This window comes from Mustela lutreola, chromosome 5 (assembly GCF_030435805.1).
Source record: "Mustela lutreola isolate mMusLut2 chromosome 5, mMusLut2.pri, whole genome shotgun sequence".
In the NCBI taxonomy this organism is placed as follows: Eukaryota; Metazoa; Chordata; class Mammalia; order Carnivora; family Mustelidae; genus Mustela; species Mustela lutreola.
Window position 1 is genome coordinate 95,112,483 of NC_081294.1, and position 9,475 is coordinate 95,121,957.

The following is a 9,475-nucleotide window of genomic DNA, read 5'->3' on the forward strand; positions in this document are numbered from 1 at the left end:
GAGTTGGCCACTGCCCCAGCCACTGGCACTCAGTTTGCTGGAACTTCTAAGGACTTTGATAAAAAGTTAGTCAGAACATCCTGCCCAGGGGATGAAAAGGGCAACTTTATCCAGTTCCAGAGTATTTCTTCCATTTGGCCTTTGCATGTATCTAGTGGGTTTCTGTGGGTGTTCCATTATTGGCATCAGAGAAGGCCTGGGCCAGGCAGGGAGGTGCAAGTGGTGTGGGCCGAGGAGAGGGGGGTCAGATCACACCTGTGCGCAGCTGGTTGACATGGGGTTGACGCTAGTAGCTGCACCAGTGGCTGGAGTAAGAGACGGAGCTGAGACCATGGGAAGGGATGTTGGGTCCAAGCAGCAGTAGTGGTACATCTGGGGATGAGTGGCTGATTCTGTGGAAGTTCGGCTGAGAGGGAGAAGAGCACAGTGACCAGGGAAACGGAAGAAGGGAGGGTTGAACTGAGCCTTCCAGGACTCGTGGGTACCCTCCAGGTGGAAGGGGGCTGGTAGTGGTCACTCCACATGGAGACAGCAGCATGGGCACAGGCCCAGAGGCCCAGAACCTGCTACATCTGGAGAACCTGAAGTCAACTGATATGGCTGTGTTATGAAGTCTGGGTGTGAGAGGTGGGATGTGGCTGGAGAGACAGGCAGGGGTAGATCAAGAAGCAGATTTGGGAGTTGTGTTACTTTACCTGGTTGGCCATCACAAAATACCACAAACTGAGTGGTTTGAACGACAGAAATTTATTGTCTCTGAGTTGTGGGGTCACAAGTCCAAGATCAAGGTGTTGGCAGGATTGGCTCCTTCCGAGGGATGCGAGGGAGAATCTGTCCCCAGCCTCTCCCCTAACTTTTGGTGGTCTGCTGCAGTGTCTGGCATTCTTTGTCTTGTTGACCCATCGCCCCGATCTCTACCTCTGTCTTCACACTGTGTTCTCCTGTTAGTGCGCCTGCCTTCCGATGCCCCTTTCTGTAAAGATACCAGTCATACTGAATTAGCACCCACCCTACGGACCTTATTTTGACTGGATTATCTCTCTAAAGATCTGATCTCAAAAAAGAGGTTATATTCTGAGGAGGTCCTGGGGGGTATGAAGTTGGGGGAGAGGCACCATTCAGTCCATAAATGGAGGGAAATCAGATAATGTATTGGGAGTCAGAAGTTGAACCGAGTAGGCTCTCCTGAACTCTGCTGACCTCTCCTTGCCACCATCTCCCCCCACTTTGCCGTGGGCCCCGGGGGCTGAGAGCTATTTCTGTGCTTGGACTTCTTTCCCCTCCCCAAACTCTTTGTGGCATTCAGGAAAGCACAGCAGCTACATGGGGCTGGGTATTTGAACAAAGAGTTTAGGAAATGTCTTTAAACATCTGAATTTGCAACATCTTTCCCAGGCTGGGTCACTTTGTTTCAAGTTGTCATAACCCTTTCACTAGAGCGTGTGTGTGTGTGTGTGTGTGTGTGTGTGTGTGTGGTTAAAGAAGGTTGATGTCAATGAGCTTGGGCTTTATTGGGTAGGAACTGAGGAGATACTGGTAAGTTCTCAGGCAAGAGTGGCATGATGAGTGTTTTTGAGAGATCATTATGAAAGCAGGGTGAAGAGGGATTTGAAGAAGTCTACATTGGAGGCAAGTGTTGTCTCATGCAGTGATTCAGATAAGGAACGGAGCATAAACTAAGGCATGGGTGCGTGGTAGAGTCCCTGGGAGCTTTCACAATATCCGTGTTCAAACCCCACCTCACACGAACTCAACCACAGTCTCTGGAAGCAGGACCCAGACACTGGCCCAGTTTTATTAATACTGTCTTGGTGATTCCAGTCTGAGGTCAAGGCTATGAATCATTGACCTAAGACAAGACCATGGGGGAAGGTTCATAGCAGATAGATAGATGCTGAGGAAGTAGAACCACAGGTTCTGGCAATCATTTCAGTGAAAGACTGACAGGAAGGACAAGTATGGAGGGTGGGTTTGGTGTTCTTGCTTAATTGGGCATTCCTATCGCTGCTAGATAAGCGTTATGCATTTTTAAAGAATTAGAGCATGCTGATTTATACTAATACCAAAATTATATTAAATGTGATTTAATCTTTTATTCAGAAGGCATTTGGGATTTTCCAGTAGCCGTGTGGCACTGTTCTGTACATAACTGAGCTTCCGTTCAGCACTACACTAGATGTCCCCGTAGAAGGAAGGGTTGGAGCAAATCACTACCATTTCCATTGTCCCATGGTGCACCTTCTGACCTGTTAGGAAACCTTCAGGGACCCACCCGTGTTTATGTAGTAAATTCCACGTTCCTTGCCTGGAAATCAAGACATGATGCTTCCACCCATCCCTTAAATAAATAAACCCATTGCTCAAACTATTTTCTGTGGTTTTACAATATTTTACAATAAATTAGTATCTGTATTGGGTGTGTGATATGCATCAGCCACTGAGGCATTTATTTTATTTTATTCATTTTATTCTATTCTATTTATTTTTTAAAAAGATTTTATTTATTTATTTGACAGAGAGGGAGAGATCACAAGTAGGCAGAGAGAGAGGGGGGAAGCTGGCTCTCTGCCAAGAGAGCCCAATGTGGGGCTTGATCCCAGGACCCCGAGATCATGACCGAAGCTGAAGGCAGAGGCTTAACCCACTGAGCCACATAGGCACCCATATTTTATTTTATTTTTAACATATAATGTATTATTTGCTTCAGGGGTACAGGTCTGAATCATCAGTCTTACACAATTCACAGCACTCACCACAGCACATACCCTCCCCAGTGTCCATCACCCCTCCACCCCACCCCTTCCACCTCCCTCCCCTCCAGTAATCCTCAGTTTGTTTCCTGAGATTAAGAGTCTCTTATGGTTTGTCTCCCTCCCTGGTCCCATGTTGTTTCATTTTTTCCCTCCCTACCCCCCCAACCCCCTGCCCTGCCTCTCAAATTCCTCATATCAGAGAGATCATATGATAATTGTCTTCCTCTGATTGACTTATTTTGCTCAGCGTAATATCCTCTAGTTCCATCCACATCATTGCAAATGACAAGAATTCATTTCTTTTGATGGCTGCATAGTAGTCCATTGTATATCTGTACCACATCTTCTTTATTTATTCATCTGTTGATGGACATCTAGGTTCTCTCCATAGTTTGGCTATTGTGGACATTGCTGCTATAAACATTCAGGCACACGTGCCCCTTCGGATCACTACATTTGTATCTTTAGGGTAAATGTGCAGTAGTGCGATTGCTGGGTTGTAGGGTAGCTCTATTTTCAACTTTTGAGGAACCTCCATGCTGTTTTCCAGAGTGGCTGCACCAGCTTGCATTCCCACCGACAGTGTAGGAGGGTTCCCCTTTTTCCGCATCCTCACCAACACCCATCGTTTCCTGACTAGTTAATTTTGGCCATTCTGACTGGCGTGAAGGTTTTATTTATTTATTTGAGAGAGAGACAAAGAGAGCACACACACAAGCGAGGGTGGGGCAGAAGGAGAGGGAGAAGGCATACTTGCTGCTGAGCAGGATCCCATTGAGAGGCTTGATCCCAGGACGCTTGGAATCATGACCTGAGCCAGACAGACGCTCAGCTGACGGAGACAGCCAGGCACCCCCAGGCACTATCTGAGGCATTTAAAACTATATTCTTCCGAATTCTTGTAACAGCATGATATGGTTGGCTTTATCATCTTACTTGTGACAACACTTAGGCTCATTCATGTTTTGCAGCCCCTCTAAATTCACCTAGTTAATAAACAGCAGAACTGGGATTTGAACCCGGGACTATAGCTCACATTATTCCTATCACACCACATTATCTATCCCGTTTGCTATGAATGTTTCAGCTTCTGCTGTTTTATACATGCTGTTACTTCTTTATGATGTGGCCTTCCTCCAGTGGTGTGTAAATGTTTCATAACTGGCTTTCTCACTGCAGTTCTGCTGTATTGGTTGACATATTTTTTTTTACATAAAAGGTATTTTTAAAAAAAGATTTTATTTATTTATTTGGCAGACAGAGATCACAAGTAGGCAGAGAGGCTGCCAGAGAGAGGAAGGAAAGCAGGCTCCCTGCTGAGCAGAAAGCCCGATGTGGGGCTCGATCCCAGGACCCTGGAATCATGACCTGAGCTGAAGGCAGCGGCTTAACCCACTGAGCCACCCAGGTGCCCCCATAAATAGGTATTTTAGAATGTTTTGATCATCAATGGTGTGAGGGACTTTGCTGAATCACATAACAATTTTCAAATGCTGGAAGATTTCTTCAAGTCTTTGGTGTCATTCACGATGCAACAAATACCGACATAATTTTTTGTTTTTAAGATTTATTTTTAAGTAATCTCTACACCCAAGGTGGGGCTCAAACTCACAACCCCAAGATCTAGAGTCTCTTGCTCTTCTGACTGAGCCAGCCAGGCACCACCGCCCCCACAACATGGTATCTTTAAAAGTTGAATCTGTGTTATTAAGATTTTTCCATTACTTTCTTAGTCTAAACAACCAACAAAGCAATAAATCAAACCCTGATTCTTAGCATTTGCAGATTTCTGCTATGTAAATGCTCCCAGCATGAAAGAAATTTGGAAGAGCTATGCAGTAGCTACATTATATTATATTAAAATATATATATTATGTATATAGTATATAGTAATGCTGTGTATGATTACATAGCATATCCACCATATAGATACCATAGATGTTAATATCCTGAGCAGCATAAATTACAGTAAAATGCAGTAAAGTAATGAGGAAGCAGTGAGTTCTGAGTGTTTATTTAGATAATGTTCAATTATGTATTGATACTATATTATCCATTATAGTACTAAATAATATAAATATACATTTATAAGGTATAATTTATTTAATTTTAAGATTTTTATAATTTAATTTTTAGTCATGGTTGCATTTAATGGCTGTCTGACGGTATTCCTAAAAAAGGTAACCAGCAGCTCTCACGAGACCGTGTGAGCTGGCTCCCACACACCCCTGCTCTTCTTCTTCCTCTCCACTGACCCAGACTCAACCCAGTCTGCAAGCTCTGGCCAAAACCCCAGCTTGCTACAAAACCCTCCAAGCACCCCATTGGGTTTTCCTTCCTGTAAATCCTTCTGTCCTTTTAGTGGATACCAGTCCTTAACACCTATCTGATGGGATTGTTTAATTCCATCTTTTATTTTTAGTAGGTCTGTTTCGTCAACAATCTGGTTAGCTCTTCGAGGGCGGGGAGCTTGCTTAGTACCTTTGTACTTTCGGACAGTACTTTGCATCATCTTCGCACGTGAAGTACTTGATGTTACACTGTTGGTTTTTGGATCCATTAGCCAGATGCAGTAGTACCATTCGTCCCCGTCTGCAGAGGAGCACAAAAATACCAGCCTGGTTCCAGGCAAATGGGAGCTGATTGTGTTTGCAGAGCTCACACACCACCGACTTCGGGGTCGGGGGGGCAGCAAAACTCACTTAGCGTGATCTTGGCACACACTGTTCACATCTTCAGACTCTCTTTCTTTGAAAAGCTCAGCCTTTGGCCCTCCGAGGCCCTGGCAGCCCGCATCCAAGCATCATTACTGTATGGCATTACTTGCCTCCTCCTTTTCTTATGCGGGAGTTCTATCTACCTGTTGAATTTTGAATGAAAACCCAATGAACAGAAGCTCTGCACTGAATTCTGTATTTTGTTCCTTGCTGGGCTTCCATGAATATAAAACACCAACACAAAGGGGAGAGTCAGCAGGTAGAGATCAACACCATCCATATTTAATGGGAAGGGAGCCTGACCTCATAGATGGGAAAAACCATGTTAGAAGAAGGCAAAGTTCAGTAACTTGCCCATGCTTACTGAGTGAGTGCTGACAAAAAAAAAAAAAAAAAAAAGGAATATATGTCTTATAACAAATTTTCCTGATTTGTAGTACCATCATTTTAATTCCTAAGGAGAAAAATATTGCATACAAGTAAGGGATTACATAGTGATTGGTAATCAGGAGATTTCCTTCTCCTACCATGGGGTACAAAAGCAGGGACAGAGATACACCTCTTTCACTGAGAACCTAAGCTCTGTGTGATTGAGCTGGCCTTGTGCCCACTTTAAGGGAAGACAGTGGAACACTCACAGTCCCTACCCCTACCAGAAAATCAAGGATTGCAAGGCAGAGATGCATAGAGCCAGAAGCACAGCAGTCTCCTTACCTGTCACCGGGTATGTGGCTCCTGATGGTGGGGTCCATGGTGGCTCTTGGCAAGGCTTTCCCAGTGAAAGTATACCTCAGCAGTTTCTTCCCTGGTCCTCAGTGGTTTTCAACTTCTTTCTGAGGCAGATTTTCTGGTGGCAACATGACCAGTAGCAGTAGCTTCCATTATAGCACCTGTAGCTCTCAGTAGCTGTGGCTTCCAAAATCCCCGTCAGGGTTCCTGGGATCTCCGATATGTCTCCAGACTCTCCAGTAGCTGCCATGTCTCTCTGCGGCTGGCAGACATCACGGCTTTTTCTGCATCAGATGTACAAATCAATACATGTTTACAATACCTACATCAACAGATATAAAACATGGAGTCTCACAAGGTGTCTGGGTGGCTCAGTTGATTAAGGGCCCAACTCTTGGTTTTGGCTCAGGTCATGATCTTGGGGTGTTGAGATCAAGCCCTGTGTTCTCTCTGATCAGCACAGAGTCTGCTTGAGATTCTCTCTCTCCCTCTTCCTCCCCATCCCCCATCAAAGAAATAAATACATAAACATTTAAACAAAAACATGGAGTCTCACCATTGTCCCCTGTTTCTATTTACACATATTCCTTTTGCACTGGACATACAAACATCAGTGAATATCTATCCAGAAAGATCTAGGAAGGTCCCAACCTACACTCAGTGGGACCATGGGTTGAATTCTTATTCTACTACTGCTGCTTCCTCATTTAAATAGTTTTCCATTTATTCAGTCATTCAACCTCCCACTCAATATTTATTGAGCACCTATTATGTTCTGGGGACTACACCCTGGAGAATTAGACCTAATGTTCCTATTCAGGGTGCTCACTAAGTCTAATAATAATTGTTATTATAACAACAACAATAAAAAATACTCATAAAATGCTTAGTATGTGCCATTCCTAAATATCATCAGGTAAATACTCTCATTCTTCCCTACTTTCAAGTGAGAAACCAGGGCCTGGAAAGATACTGCTGCCCATGTTTGCACAGCAAGTCAAGTAAATGGGCAGTCTCTGTTTCATGTCCCAGCCCCTCAGGGGTGGGGCAGAGTGTATAATTGTACATCAGGTGTGATTCAACCCTAACCAGGTGGTCATAGAGTCTTACCCCCACCTCATTCTAAGATTTTCCAGAGGGAACACTATTTAAAAAAGAAAAAAAATAATTGTTTTTAAGAGGAACTAACAGGGAAGCAGTAACCATAAAATGAGAAAGTAGCCTTCTAAAATGGGAAAAGCATTCGGCTTTAGGATTCACATAACCTTCCCACATGTCTCTAGCCCTTCTGAACTCAACCTTATTTCTGGAGAAAGTGTCTTTACAGTGTTGATTTAGAAAGAGTCAGAAAGGTCTGTGATTGCTAAGAAGCTGTCAGGAAACCTTCTCAAGGGAGAAGAAATCAGGTGCGCGCAGAGCCCATCTCCTTGCAGCTGGGGGAAGGCTTTCTGCGGACCCGGAGGGGAGTCCCCAACTCCAGGGTATCAGCAAAGTCGCACCCTCCCCGATGTATGCTGCTTCAGTGGGGCAGCTCTTTGAATGGGAAGCGATGCCAGATCTCCTAGCACCAGTCTCTCAGGAACGTAAATCAGATAACCAACAGTCCGAGAGGATTCAACAATACACACTGTGGCGAGAGTCATGTGGTACCACAGCCGTCATGGGTTCTGTCCATGTAGAGAAGAAAGGAAAAAGTCAGTACAGTACAATACTCCCCCCGTGCCCCCTTTTGATCACAAGCTCAAAAGACGTCCTTAGACTGACCTGTGCAGCCAGTTGGCTTGCTGTCCTGTAGCGATGACAGCCCGTGGTGGTTTCCTGTGTTTTGGGTGATCATCTGCTTTGGTGATCAGCTGAGAACACTTGCTCTGGAGCTGAACCCTCCTGGTGGTATTTTTCCACGCCCGACTGGGGCATGACAGAAGTTTTTCCTGTATGCAAGAACAGAAGATGATGCCAAAAGGAAAGAGCTTAATGAGCTCTTGGCAGTGATTCTATATTATTTCTAGAAGAAAGGGCTTAAGTTCTAGTGTGGTTTTTCAAAGCAAAATTCTTCGTGGCCATACTTTTCCTAACTATGGGGAAACTGTGACAGTAAATCTCTAAGTAATACAGGACATTTGATGAAAATCTTTTGTTTGAGGCTAAGAGATTTGGGGGGGCTTTGCCAATTTTTTTTTTTTTAACCTTCATTTCTTTGATTATTCTCTTTCCCTTTTCTCTATTCTTTTTCTGGGACTTCCATAGTGTATCTGCTGATATGATTGATGGTGTCCAGTAGGTTTCTTAGATTTTTTTTTTCATTTTTCTTCATTCTCTTTCTTTTATTTTCTCAGACTGTGTAATTTCAATTGACCTACCTTTAAGTAGTCAAGTTTCAATTCCAGTTATTGTACTTTTCAGCTCCATAATTTCTGTTTTGTTCCTTTTAATAATTTCTCTCTTTATTAATATTCTCCTTTTGGTCAGACAGTGTCCTCACGATATCCTTTAGCTTTTTGAACACATGTAAAACAGCTGACTCATAATCTTTTCCTAGTAACTCCAGTGTCTGGGCTACCTCAGAGATGGTTTCTATTGAGTGTCCCTCCCCTTCCCCCAGGTATAGACCATATTTTCTTGATTCCTTCCATATCTCACAATGTTTAGATGAAAAGTAGACAGGTTGAGCATTGTAATGTGTGACTTTGGAAACAAGATTCTCCAACTTCCCCAGGGTCTGTTGTTTCTGCTTGCTTTTAATGTTTGTTTTTTAGGGGCTTTTCTGAGCCAGAGTTTAAGTCTATATTTTTGTCATTTTTGACCTTTGAAGTTTCTGTTCTGTTAGCCTCCTGGTCAGACAATGAGTGGACACAGGTTTCCTTCAGTGTTCGGAAATCACATATCTCTGAGTTTTTGCCCGGGACTCTGTGTGTGTTGGGGTGAACCTTCAGTCCTCAGCCATGCAGTTTGTAACCCTGCTTTAGTCTTCACTTCCTGTGTGTGCAGAGTCTGGATCAGCCAGGGGTGAGGATGAAAGGTCTTCTCAGGTCTTTCCTGAACACATGTAGTCCTGTTTTTGAGGCTGTGGCTTTCCAGGTTATCGGAATACATTGGAAATTTTCCAAGCTCTTATGCCCCAAGGGTAATATTTCCCAGCGTTTCCTCCATGCTTTTTATTTTTCAAAATTTTAGAAAAGTTTTTTATTTAAGTAATCTCCACCTCCAACATGGGGTTCCAACTCATGACCCCAAGATCAAGAGTCACAGCTTTTCTGACTCAACCAGCCAGTCGCT

General features: G+C 43.8%; 1 long non-coding RNA gene across 3 annotated transcripts; it reads right to left on the reverse strand.

The window, feature by feature from the left end:
* Positions 1–728: 728 nt before the first annotated feature.
* LOC131832300 (uncharacterized) lies at positions 729–8,126 on the reverse strand. Of its 3 annotated transcripts, XR_009353980.1 has the most exons (4): positions 7,964–8,126; positions 7,583–7,866; positions 6,185–6,483; positions 2,935–5,613 (listed from the first exon to the last, which is right to left on the reverse strand). It is a non-coding gene; the product is annotated as an uncharacterized LOC131832300 (long non-coding RNA). The 3 variants fall into 3 exon arrangements; XR_009353979.1 differs by lacking the exon at positions 2,935–5,613 and adding an exon at positions 729–973 and having other exon boundaries at positions 6,185–7,866; XR_009353978.1 differs by having other exon boundaries at positions 6,185–7,866.
* Between the last annotated feature and the right edge of the window lie 1,349 nt (positions 8,127–9,475).